Raw genomic sequence first — 13,929 nt, 5'->3', positions numbered from 1 at the left:
CCTTCAAAGAGGAGGTGTTCCTGAAGGGTGGCATTCAACTTGGATTGGTTAACACAAAGACAGATATGATCTATACTAAAATGAAGGTCTTGGGGTATGTGACGTAGGTCACTCAAATCTTGGTCAAAGAGACATCAATTTCCATATCACCTGTCTTGATAATAAGGAGAATCAACATTTTTCCAGGCCTGTCTGAACAAACATAATGAGCAGAAATACACCATTAGCCAAAACTTAGAATTTCTTTTACTGTCTGATTAGATCTTGGCCTGGGTAAATCTCCAAGAGAAATTTCCCACACTGGTTGGTTTCTGGATGAGGAAGTAGAAAAGGGGGAAAACCTTGGTCCTAATACAATAATTAGTTATTAAATATAAGAGAGAAATATTCATTTTTCACAGGAGCTATGTGCTATCATCTCCCACATTTTATAGATGAGGAAAATGAAGCGGACAGAGGTTAAGTGACTTGCCTAAGGTCACACAGTTAAGTCTTTGAATCTGGACTTTAACTTACTTCTTCCTGACTTCAAGCCCAATGTTCTATTCACTGTACCACCCAGCTGCTTGATGCCTAATACTCAACAAATTTGCAAGTGACACAAAGGTGGAGGGTTAGCTGACACAGTATGATGGAGTCAGGATCCAAAACATATCTCAGCTGGCGAGAAATAAGGTTAAGTCTACTAAGGTGAAATATAATTGGAATGTTAAAGAGTAAAGTCTTACACTTGGGTTCAGAAAAGTCAACTTTACAAATTAAAGATGGAGAAGTCACAACTCGACAGCAGTTTTTCTGAAAAGGTCTAGCAGTTTTAGTAAACTGCAAGCTCATTATGAATTAACAGTGACATGACTACTGAGAGATCTAATGCAGTTTTTGGTTGCACTGAGAGAAGAATGGTGTCCCGAATTAGGGAAATGATCCTCTCACCGTACTCCACTCTGGTCAGACCACCTGTGAAGTTGTGTTTTCACCTCTGGGTACCACTCTGAGGAAGGACATTGATAAGCTGGAAAACATGCAGAGGAGTGCGATCAGACTGGTGAAGAAACAAAAGAGGATGCCGTGTGAGGAACTGTGGAAGAAACCAGGAAGGTTTAGCTTGGAGAAAAGACTTGTATGTATTTGAAGGACTGTCATGTGACCAAGGGCAGGTCCTGCTTGCTTTCAGAGACTGTAGTCAGACTGCCTTTCATTCTACCCCTCCCACCCCAAACCCACCATAAATTCTTCTCCCTCAGACCACCCATGTGGCCCTGTTGTGGACAAAACTTTTCATTTCTCCATGAAGCATCAGGTTTATTCTGAAGAACTAGGAGTAGTGGGTAGGAGTTGTAAAGAGGCAAATTTGGAACTTGTGTAGGAGGAATCCTGCCTCTGATGATCACTACTCATGTGACTCTGGGCAAATCATATTACCTTCCTGCGCTTGAATTTCCTCATCTGTAAAATGGGACCGATAATACTTCCCTTACCTACTTTGTAGGACAATTGTGAAGAAAGTGTTTGTAAGCAATAAAATGCAATGTAAATGTAATTTTTGAGACAACATGGTGTATGGGAAGGAATGGTGACCTCAGGAGCAGAGGTTGTGGGTTTAAATCCTGCTTCTGATGCTCACTCGCTATGTGGCCTGGGGGAAACCATTTAACGTCTCTGGGCTTCCACTTCCTCTTCTGTAAAATAAAGGGAGTAGACTACATCACCTCTGAGCTCCCTTCCAGAGCCAAATGTTAAATTTTCAGTGTGAGCGTTCACGCCTCAGAAATTGGCAAACACTTTGATTTATTGTTTTGTTGACTGTCTAGGCTTAAGAAAGTGATAGATAAAATGTCAATAATGAATTTTAAATTTAAAAGTGCCTCATGTATTTTTTTCAGACAACTTTCAAACATTTGCCAGTGTGAAATAAGCAGAACCAGGAGAACAATTTATAGAATAACAACAATATTATAAAGATAATCAACTCCAGAAGACTTAGGAACTCTGATCAACACTTTGACCAACAGTTATAAAGGGCTCCTGATGAAACATGCTATCCAACTCCAGATGGAGAGATAATAGATTCAGAGTGCAGAATGAAACATATTTTCTCTTCTTTCTTTTTTTTTTTGACATTGCTAATGCAGAAATTTATTTTGCATGATTATGCATTTTTGTAATGCTTTTCTTTTCCTTACCTTCTTAACAGATGAGGGGTGGGAAGGAGGAAGAGAGAGAATTCAGAACTGAAAATAAGATAAAACCAAATTTTAAAAAGTTTACCAATGCACACCTACTTCCAGGTCTATATCTATGATCCTATGATCCCCTATACAAAAAAGACATTGTAATAATAACAACTATTCCAAAGTGGAAAGGGCTGCCTCAGGAGGAAGTAGCCACCTCCTTAATGGAGGTCTTCAATCAAGTCTGGATGATCTCTTGTCACATATTGTATTGAGGAGATTCTTAATCAGCTGTGGGTCGGCCTAGGCTTGGGGACACCAAGGTTTCTTTTCTATAATTCCGTAATATAAATGTCAGGTTAAATGAGATAACTTGAGAAATCACCTTGAAAGATTAAAAAGTGTTATCCCAATGTGAGGGATTGTCAGTGTGTGAGCTGCAGTTAAAATACTCATCCAGATTTTCCTCTCCATAGTGAGAAGTAGGTTCTCTATCCTCCTTCTTAGGGAGTGATGACATTATGGGGAAAGAGAGCTTGAATTTATCACCTTTATTCAGCTTGACAAGGGTACCCACCTTGGTATGGTTTATCATACCTGTAGGAAGAAGCAGCCATATGGAACCTGAGTTTGAAAATGTTAGTTTTTGAATAGACCTCAGAAACCATCTAATCCAATCCTTCATTTTACAGATAAAGAAACTGAGACCGAGAAAAGCTAGATGACTTGCCCAAAGTCACACAGGTAAATCAGAATCCTGGACTCCTGACCCTCAGCCCAGTGCCCATCAATTTTAGAAACTGCAGGAAATCTCCATCTTCCCCTACAACCCCTTAGTTTCTTTTTTTTTCTTGCTTTCTTTCTCTTCTCCTTTCTCTCTCTCTCTCTCTCTCTCTCTCTCTCTCTCTCTCTCTCTCTCTCTCTATCTCCTTCTCTCTTTCCCAGCACCCCCCCCACACACACACACATTCTCGGATATAGAGTCAGAGGACTTGGGTTCCAATCCTGCTTCTGATACTCATTACCTGTGTGACCTTGGGCAATTCATTTAACTTTCCTGGGCTTCAGTTTCTTCATATGTAAAATGAAAAGGTTGAACTAGATGGCTGCAAAAGTCTTTTCCAGCTCCAGATCTATGATCCTATGAAGATCACTGCTGCCAGAAATTCCTTAACCAGAGACAAAGTCATTCATTCCACCATGAGAAACTGCTTTGACCCTATAGATTCCTCTGGACATGCAGTGACTTATATCCACAGGGAGGTGCAAATAACAGATATTGGACCCTTTTTACAAAGCCTGTTTTGGTTAGGGGAGGGTGGGTCAATAGAGGGGATGCTTTGAAGGGATTGGGCCCATCATCTACTTCACAGCTGTGTCTTAGTTTCATGTGTTCACAAAAAACCACAGACCCAGAGCTCTATGGCACCACAGAAGCTGTCTAGATGAATCTCCTTATCTGAAAAAGGCATCGGGTGCCCAAGGAGATTAATTGACTTGCTTAAGGACACACAAGTAAAAAATAAGAGCACTGGAATTTGAAATCAGGTCCACTGATGGTAGAGCCTGGGGTCTTCCTGGTGTGCCATGTGCATAGATTAAGTTTCTGCCCACCTTCCCTCAGGGCAGAATGAATCAGCATGAATGTTCATCTAATGGGAGATAAGCCTGCAGTCTAGGTATTGTAAAGGAGCACTGGGAAGAAAGAAAGAGGCTGCCATTCTATTTGCACTCTGCTTCCCTGAAGTGACAGAGACAAAGACAATGAACAGGGCAGGTAGAGGTAACAGCTGTGATAATTAGCCAGCAGACAGATTGGACAGGCAGTGAGAATGCCAGGGGACAAGCCATCAGGTACTGGTCTCTACAGCTGCATTCCTGCATGTGAAAAGTAACAAGTCACCTTGGAGCAGGGAAGAAATCAAAGCTTTCTACTGGAAGAGTATCATACAAAACTGCCCAAGGACAGAGATTAGCCTTCAAGTCACCACTGTTGTATTTCCTTAGAGTGAGGAACACTTCTATTTCTTTTAATCAACCTTTCCATATGAAGAAGAGTAATGGCCAATAGCATAAAGAAATGTGGGGCAGTGGTAAAGGTGACAGATTTTGTCCCATTTGGCACGAAATACCAGGGAAAGTGAATTCTATCTCCTTGGATGATAATACAGGGATCATTTGTTTTCACTAATTTATAAATAGGAGGCTATTATATTAATCCAGATTAGAGGTGGTGAGACCCTGAACCAGTGTGGTGGTTATGTAAGTATCAAGAAAGGTTAAAGATGAGAGTAATTTTATGGAGGTGGAAATGATAAGATTTGTAGTAATTGACTGAATCTGTAAGATGAAAAAGAGTAAAGGTTCAAAGATAACATCACCTGGACAGCTGAAACAATGAGACTATCCTTGAAAGAAATAGATAATTTTGGAAAAGGGGTGGATTTGGGGAGAAGAATAATGTAATGAGATATTAGATGTGACCGTCCATGCCAATTCAGCATGTTAGATTCACTCTGTCCCAAAAAATGGAATATGAATTGAGGTGGCCCTCTTATTGACCAGTCAATTTCCTAGAGCCCTTTGTCTCCTTTGCTGACTCTTCATACAGGTCATGCCCATTAACCATGGGTGCTGGACTCCTCTTTTTTTCTTCCTCTGTGTTATTTCACTTGGTGATCTCATTACTTCCTGTGGTTTCAATTATCATCTCTATGCAGATTACTCTCAGATCTGCATGTCCAGGTCTAACCTCTTTCCCAACCTCCAGTCTCACATCTCCAACTGAGGCCTCATTACAGAGTCTCACAGTCTTTCTGCATCAACCACAGTACAAAAGAATGCTGGGACAATCATAATGTGCATGAACTAACAAACCCTGAATAAAAGAACTAAGACAGATGAGCAAAAATGAGTCCCAAATGCGTCAGATTATCTTCTGGGTGGCCAGTAGATCTTTGCATTCGAATTGTAGGTTGGTTACTATTAGATCTTCATACAGGGAAAGATGTGGATAAGACAGACTGCATTTGCCCAATGGGGTTCTATCACACCTCAAGGAATTTAGGGGGCACCAGCCAATTCTCCATAGTTCATGGAGAAAGTGGTAGGTGATATGAATCCCTTAGAGGGCTGGTCTGTCTCAATGATCTCATTTTGTTTGGAAAGATGTTGGAAAGACATGAGGAATGACAGTTGAAGGTCCTATCTCTGCTAGAGGCTACTATTCAATTGGTTTTGTAAAGCATTCATAAAATATATGGGTCACATAGTCATTTAACATTTATCTGAAAAGATAGATATTCCCAGTTATTTAGCCATGCCTAAAAAATTATCATAACTAGCTGTGTGGCCCTAGGCAAGTCACTTAACCCCAATTGCCTAAAAACAAAAAAACAAAAAAACAAAAAAAAGAATTATCATGAGCTAAAGACTTTTGGGGGACTGGATGGCTATTTTCAGAGATTTGTGAAAAAATGCTCATGGTCAAGACCTTTGATGATCTACCTGCCAGGATTCATTTTGAGAAAGGAAGGTAGTCAACATGACAGGATTAAAACATCTAGAATTACATCTTGCCCTCTCCATGGCAATTCACAGCCAGAACATTTCAATTATACCCTGTGTTAAATGTGCTGTAGACACTAAGGACAGAGCAAAAGATGCAGGGAAGCCAAAAAAATGGCAATTCTTTTTGTTTTGTTTTGTTTTGTTATATTGGTGCTTTTGGAGCTTTTTTTACATTCCAATCATTTTCTGATCAGCCTCCCTTCCCAAATAAAGCCTTTTCACACAAGAAAACCAACTGAACAAAACCAACCATGTCTGTTAGTGTATATATTGTTCTCTTGGTTCTGCTTTCTTTATCCTCCATTTATAAAAATCTTCCAGTGTTTCTGTGGATTCCTCATGTTGATTGTTTCTTGAGGTACCATAATAGTCCTTTACTTTCAGACTCCACAACCCATTGAACCATTCCCTGATTTATGGGCACCCAGTTTGTTTTGCTACCATAAAAACATGGCTGCAAAATTTTTAGCATAACTGGGGCCAATCTTTCTGTCTTTGATATCTTTGGGGTGTGTGCTCGGTAGCAGGATCTCATCTTGGTGACTTTTCTCACATAATTCCAGATTGTTTTCCAGAACATTTGGACCAATTCACAGCTCTACCAACGGTGCATTAATATGCTTGATTAAACACAGACCTTGCGACATTTACTATTTCCATCTTTTATCATCTCTGCTATTTTCATGGGCATGAGGCAAAACCTCAGAGTTATTTTAATTACATTTCTTTTATTGTTATAATTGACATTCCTCTTATTACATGACTTATTTATTATTAGGAATGTGTACAGCATATCTAATGTAAGCTTAAAATACCACCAGGAATGACAACACAGGATTTTTTCCCCTATATGTTGCTGATTGGATGAAATCCTTGACCGTCCTTTGATATATGAGTTGAAATGTCAGAAGATGGAAGAGATTGAGAGACTCATGTCCAATTTGTCACCCAAATGGGAGAAGAGTTAATTAAGACTCTCTCTGTCTAGTCATGGCTTTTGATTGGCAATTAATGGCATTTAATGGAAAAGAAGTAGCACTATCAAGAACTCCAGCCAGAAGTCCTACTACAAAATCTTACTTTGGGAAACACAAGATCAATGGAGGACAACCCCATGTTGAGTAGTTCAGAGGTCAGGTAGCCTACTCCTCTCCAAAATAACCCTGGAGAGTTGCCATGGCCCTCCAAAAGCAATGTTTCACACAAAAGCGATGCCTTATTTCCCACTCGGGAACTTTTGTTCAGTAATTTTTCAGTCATGTCCAATTCTTCATGACCCCATCTGGGGTTTTTTTTGGCAAAGATACGGGGTTGGTTTGCCATTTCCTTCTCCTGCTTATTTTACAGATGAGGAAACTGAGGCAAATAGGGTTCAGTGACTTGCCCTTGGTCACACAACTAGTAAGTGTCTGAGACCAGATTTGAACTCAGGAAGATGAGTCTTCCTGACTCCAGTCTCAGCACTTTATTCGCTGCATTATCCAGCTGCCTGAATTAAGGGAACTAATAAGAAGCAAATTAGAGTATAACAATACAGGATCGTTGAGGAATTGGAGTCCATGAAAAACCAATCCATCACTGAAGGCAGGGCAATTGAACCCAGAGATGATCAGCAAAATCTGCTTCAACCTGTAAGAGAAAGGGTGAGTAGCTAAATTGAGAAGTAGCCTTCTTTCTTCCTGCTAGTCTTTCACTGAAAGTTTTAGAGGGAAGTAGATTACGTGTGGGCAGCAGAAAGTCCTGATAGCCCTCAGTTTTTCATGGGCATTGAATTTAGGCCAATAATCAGTATACCTGAAGATGGCTCCTCTTCCCCAGAGGACACAGGGACAGAATGTTCAGAAGTGGCAGAAAGGCAGAACAGAGAGGCCTAGACTCTCCAGTCTATGACTAGGCTGTTGCATAATGCTCTGGGATAGTGACTAAGGATGCCACCCACATAGGATGTGTTGTTGTTTAGTTGTTCAATCATGTCTGACTCTTCATGACCCTGTAGACCATAGCACACCAATACTGTCCATCAGGTTTTATTGGCAAAGATACCGGAGCGGTTTGCCATTTCCTTTTCCAGTGGATTAAGGCAAACGGAGGTTGAGTGATTTGCCCAGGTGACATAGGCCAGGGTTACAAATCCATCTGAGGTCAGATTTGAACTCGAGTCTTCCTGAATCCAGGCCCAGAGGTCTATCCACTGAGCACTGAGCCACCTAGCTGCCTCTTGCTTACCATGTAGATATGTGTTAATAAAGAACAACATGCTGCACTCTGGGAAGAAGAACACTTAACTACTGTAATGCATATAAGTTCTACTGTATAGTAATCAGTGATGCTTGACCATTACATAGTGGGTATTACATACTACAGACATTATATATGCTGATCTTATATATGTATCTGGTATAATTTGTAAGGAATATACATTTTTTTTAATGCAGAGAAGAATGAAGTGAGATGAACTAGAGAATTGTACTAGGCTTTCCCTTCCCATATGATATTTTAGGAATGATAGATATTTACCTGGAGTGTTTTAGCTTTCCCTAATCCAATCTTTAATGGAGAAAGTCAAGTCCAATCAACAGGCAATTATTACACACTTACTTTGTGCCAGGCACTGTGCTAAGCACTGGAGATACAAATACCAGCAAAAATACAGTGTTTGCCCTCAAGGAGCTTACATTCTAACAGAGAAAGACAACACATAAAAATGGAGCTGAAAAGGATGGGGGGAGGAGTGAATCTTGTGTGGGGACATGATAGTAAAGTCCAGAGGAGAATGAAGGATGGCTTCCCTGGACCCTTCCTCAAAATGGAGGTTCTAGGAAGAACTCACCAAGGGAAGAAGGGGTCCCCAAAGGAGGAAGGATGCTCCAGGCTGAGAAGGCCACAAGGGCTGAGGGAACTTCCAGGGTAAGAAGTTAGCTAAGGCATGGTGGCTGTCCAGAGAGGCAGCAGCGGAGCCAGGAGACGAATGAAGCATGACTGGCCTGGGCCCTTCCTCAAAATGGCGGTTCCACAAGGAACTCAGCACAAGTGCAGTAAGTTACTGCAGGATGACTAGAAGAATAAGAAGCCATGAACTTGGTAGAGAGGGATGTTTGGACTCCAAGACCCAACTGAGGGAAATCAGGATGGTTCTGAATCATCCTGAAGGCCAGGCTCATCCTTGAAAGTAAAAGGCAGCAGGAGTGTAGAACAAAGAAGAAACCAAAAATCAGATCCTATGCTGAATGAAACACTGAGGTGAGAAGGATACTCAAGTCCCTAGTTCAGACAAAGGAGCTCTGGTAGTATTCCTACACCTCAAAGTGAAAGCATCAGCTATAGGTTGAATAGGTGGAGATTCTGCCTGTGGAGAATGGTAAGAGAGTATAGTGGGAATTTACACAGAGCTGCTAAAAATGGCTCCATTAGCTAAAAACTACAAATGTAGACACTGGACACCATTTTTTAGGAACTGAGAAGTGTAGGCTGTATCATATGGGGCTATTACACTGCTAGAAATCAGAGAAAGGATCTATTTAGGACATGCTTGGAAGAGTTACACTGCGACTTCTATCCATGGTGCATTATACACCGCATTATACGTGGCCGAGCTGTGAGGCATCTGGAAAAGAATTACTCACCTGGGGTATTCTTATCTCTGTGGGTTCTAATATAGGATCTTTCCTGGAAATAATGTTGTTCATTCTTTAAGTCTAATGGATCAGATGTTTACAAGGGAACTTGGTTTAAAAAAAAACCCTACTTGATCTTGTGAGACAGAAAATTTCTCAGCTTATTTGTGTGGGCATAATGAGTCAGAGAAGTATGAAGTCTCCCCTCCACAACCATTTGGAAATAAGGATCAAAGCAAATTAGAAAGTGGAAAAGAGAAAGGTGATGAGAAATGGGAGGGAGGAGATGAAAGGGACAGGAAGAAGAAACATTTATTTCTATCTGCATGGATTACACCAAGAGTTTAAGCCTCATTATTTGAACTATATGGCACTTATCAAAATCCTAATGATTAGTTTGGTTGGGCTTTTTTTTTCTTTGTTTCATGGAATTAAACAAATCCCTTTTAAGTAAAAAATATACAATCTCAAATAGCAGATTTTATATGGAGCATGACCCCGTGGACTGAGCACAAGAATGTAATCGAAGCTCAAGCAATTGACTTTGGGGGCCATCTTGTCAAAATACTTAGCCTTTTTATACCTCAACTTCCCTCATCTATAAAGAGAGGATAAAAATTCTACTCTTCTCACATTGGTGAGATAATATAACATACAGGATGCAGAGACCTCAACTTGGAATTGGTGCTTCTCTAAGCAAGACATAGAAACTATTAAAATACAATGCCACCCCACTGGCAGCTACAGAGTGCTGGGCCTAGAGTCAGGAAGACTCATTTTCCTGAGTTCAAATCTGGCCTCAGACACTTATTAGCTGCATGGGCCTGGGCAAGTCACTTAAACTCAGTTCCCCCATCTGTAAAATGAGCTGGAGAAAGAAATGGCAAGCCGCTCCAGTATCTTTGCCAATAAAACTCCAAATGGGGTCACAAAGAGTGGGACACAACTGAAACGACTCAACAACAAAATGTATCTTGTATACAACTTGTTTGTACATATTTGCTTGTTTTCTCAACCCCATTAGATTATAAACTCCTTAAGGGCAGGGATTGTCTTTTGCCTCTTTTTATATCTCCCATGCTCAGCATAGTGCCTGGCACATAGTAGGCACTTACCAATGATTGGTAAGGATGAATTTAGAAGTGGTTAAGAAAGTTAATTCAGAAAAGATTTCAAGGCATTCCTATCTTGGCAACATTGTACTTCTGCATATTATTTATTTTTGTATATGATTATTTAATTTTTTGTCATTAAGGCATCATGGTGTGGTGAATAAAGAGCCCTCTCAGAGCCAACTTTGGCACATACTGGCTTCTTGACTCGGGGCAGCTCACTTAACCTCTCAGTGCTCTAGGCCGGAGAAGTCAAACACTGCACCCCTTGGCCTGAACCAGAGTAAAATGCATTTGGAAAATATTTAACAAAATAAATACAAGAGAACATAGATAATGTTAATGTGTTATTTTCTAAGTCAATAGCAGTGGCAGGGATCCTTACGTGTGGTTTAGTGGCTTTGTTCTCACTGCCCTAAACAACTCTCTAAGATTAAGAAATATCTCCTCTCTGAGTTCATGTGGTGGGTAATCGCTCCCAAATACATATTTACCACAACACAGAAATTAAAGAGCTAAAAACCTAGGTTTTATTATTATGTTTAAGCATAGGTTCAAGCCTCAGAGAAAACCTGAACAATCATTAGCATTCTAAGGCTTCTTAAAATCAAAATTACATCAGAGTGACAGAGAAATAATTATTTTATCTATTGCAATACTGTACGTTACTCTTAGGCCATGAAAGTTAATGAGAAGATAGATCCGTAATCCTATACTTCCTTCAATGTCATAAAAGTTGAACAAACTTAGTTAAATAGAGTCATAATCTCATACATCCCCTAAGGAAACAAACTCTGTAGGTAAACTAAGCCAGGATACAGATCAAACTACAGGTAGAGGATTTACAAATAGACTGATTGAGGAGAAGGATTTACATGTCACCAAGCAGTCAGGGACAGTTGAGATATGTCCTCTGGCTTCTTAATCTAAGGAATGTTTAAGGCTTTTAAGTAAATTTTTACATCCCATTGGACAAGTTTTGGTCAGGTGAGGTTAATATTAACCAAAATTTGCAGGAGAAATGGCCCTGAGTCCCAAATAATAAAAGGAAATTTAAAATTCCTATAACACCTATTAATTGCAGAGGAAATGTCAACCTGCATTAGTTGTGGGAGTTTCCTCATATGAATGTTCTCTGTACCAATTAAATCATGGGTCCAGTCTCTAATTCTCAAGGGAGAGTCCTTTTAACTCCAACTATGACTCAAAAAAATAATATATTTTACAAACTTTGGACCTAGAAAGTAAGAAGGTCATACAAATTCCCTTGGAAGTTTTTGAAAATAGTAATAACAATAGCAAAATAGTACTTTAAAGTTTACAAAGCACTTTTTATATATTATATCATTTGATCTTCACAATAACCTTACAAGGTAAGTGCTATTATTACCTCATTTTAAAGATGAGGAAACTGAAGCTAGGAAAAGTTAAATGACTTATCTAGGTTCATAATGCTAGTAATTTTTGGTGACTCAGGTCTTCCTAAGTCCAAACATTGCACTACCCAGCTTGCCTCAGTTTACCTGATAAAAACTGGTAGCAGTAAGAAAGAGAAGTGAAGAAACCCTTTAGGAAAAGGACAGCTTGAGCTTCAGAACCAGAAGCAATCTCCAGTCTCCCAGAGGTATTTTCTACAAATGGTTTAAATTATACCTCATGAAACCTAACAGTAAAAGCCTGCTAAAATATCAAGGTTAAGTGAATTCTGATACTATTCACTGTTGCTCCAGGATCAAAGGTTTTCACTATATATTTGGGGCTTTAGAAATTACATCATCTCTTCCAAGAAATATTGAATTTTCTAGAGATGTGAGTGAATCTTAATGCTGATACTTAAAGAATAATTTTCACTTACTAAGAAAATAGCAGTGCTATCATGGTAAATGACAGTCTTTTGGAAGGATTTAGGCTACTACTGTCTAGAGAGTTAAATCTGTCTCCTTTCTGGTATGGAATGAATGAGTCAATGAAAAAGTATTTATTAAGAGCTGACTGTATGCCAGCCAGGGCAGCTAAGTGGTGCAGGAATAGAACAATGGACTTGGAATCAGGAAGATTTGAGTTCAAATGTGGCCTCAGACACTTACTAGCTAAGCGACCCTGAGCAAGTCACTTAGCTCCTATTTGCCTCAGATCCTCATCTGTAAAATGGGGACACATGAGAGAAGGAAATGGTAAATCACTCTGGTATCTTTGCCAAGAAAACCCAATGGAAAATAGCCCATGGGATCATGAAGAGTCAGATGTGACTGAACAACTGAAGAACAACATGCCAGTCACCCCGCTAAGGATTGGAGGTACAAATACTAAAACAATACAGTCATAAGGAGTTCGCAGTCCAATAGAGGGAGATGATGCATGTAGAGTAATGGTAGCCAGCAAAAGGTATCTTGTTTTGGGAAGTCACAGGGACTGTGATTGGAACAATAGGGCCATCAGTTGAAATGTCCTTTTCTCAAAGATGTATTGGACCATCTGACAGGTCTTACCTCCAGGTTAATGCGGTTTGGGTAGAAAGGCTATTTCAAATTGCAACATTTGCTCAAAGTAAGCCTCTCCCAAGTTACTAACAGAGGTGACATAATCCACCACCAACACCTTGTGGGGTTGATCAGCATGCAGAACTCAATGCCAGCAATGAAGTGTTTTGAGCTTCGACAAAGGCAACTCCAGGGATTCTGCTCTGGAGGGTTCTTGCCTCCTACCAGGATGGTGGTGAGTAGGGTCAATTAATAAACGAAAAAGGAGGAACCTATATGTGGCAGAAAAAAGCATTCTGTTCTATGATCTGAAAGCTTCAATAAATCCAAAGGGTTTGGCAAGCATCATAAAATTGAGATTGAAGCCATGGTTCCAAGCTAAGGCAAGGGTAGGGAGGGGAGGATGTCAGCAAACATTTATTAAACACTTACTATGTGTTAGGCACCGTGCTAGTGCTAGGAACACAAAAACAAAAATCAAACAGCCCCTGCCCTCAGAGAGCTTACTCTATATCAAGAGAAGCAACATACATACATGTAAGTATACACGATATAAGTACATTGAAAATTACAAGGTAACAGGTGAGGGAGGTCCTACTAGCCAAGTGGAACAGGCAAGGGCTCATGCAGGAAGAGGTGTCTGAACTGAGCCTTAGGAGAAACCAAAAACTCACAAAGGTGGACGTGGAGAAAGAGAGCGCCTTCCAAGATGGGGGACAGTAAACGCAAAAGCACCAAGATGGAGGATGGAATGCAGAAGAAGGCCAGTCTGCCGTGAACGCAGAGGAACTCAGGAGATATAACACAGAGAAGCACAAGACGCGGTTAGGATGACATTTCATCTTAAACAGCGATATGATATGAGCTGATTTGCATGGGCGGCGGATGGGAGACTGGGGAAGATCACTTGGAAGGTTTGACCAGGCAAGAGAGTGGGACCATGCTTGGGCCACTGCAGACCTCCTTTCTTTCTTTCTTTCTT

This window comes from Vombatus ursinus, unplaced genomic scaffold (assembly GCF_900497805.2).
Source record: "Vombatus ursinus unplaced genomic scaffold, bare-nosed wombat genome assembly UNPS02014791.1, whole genome shotgun sequence".
NCBI lineage: Eukaryota > Metazoa > Chordata > Mammalia > Diprotodontia > Vombatidae > Vombatus > Vombatus ursinus.
This window is presented reverse-complemented; position numbering follows the sequence as displayed.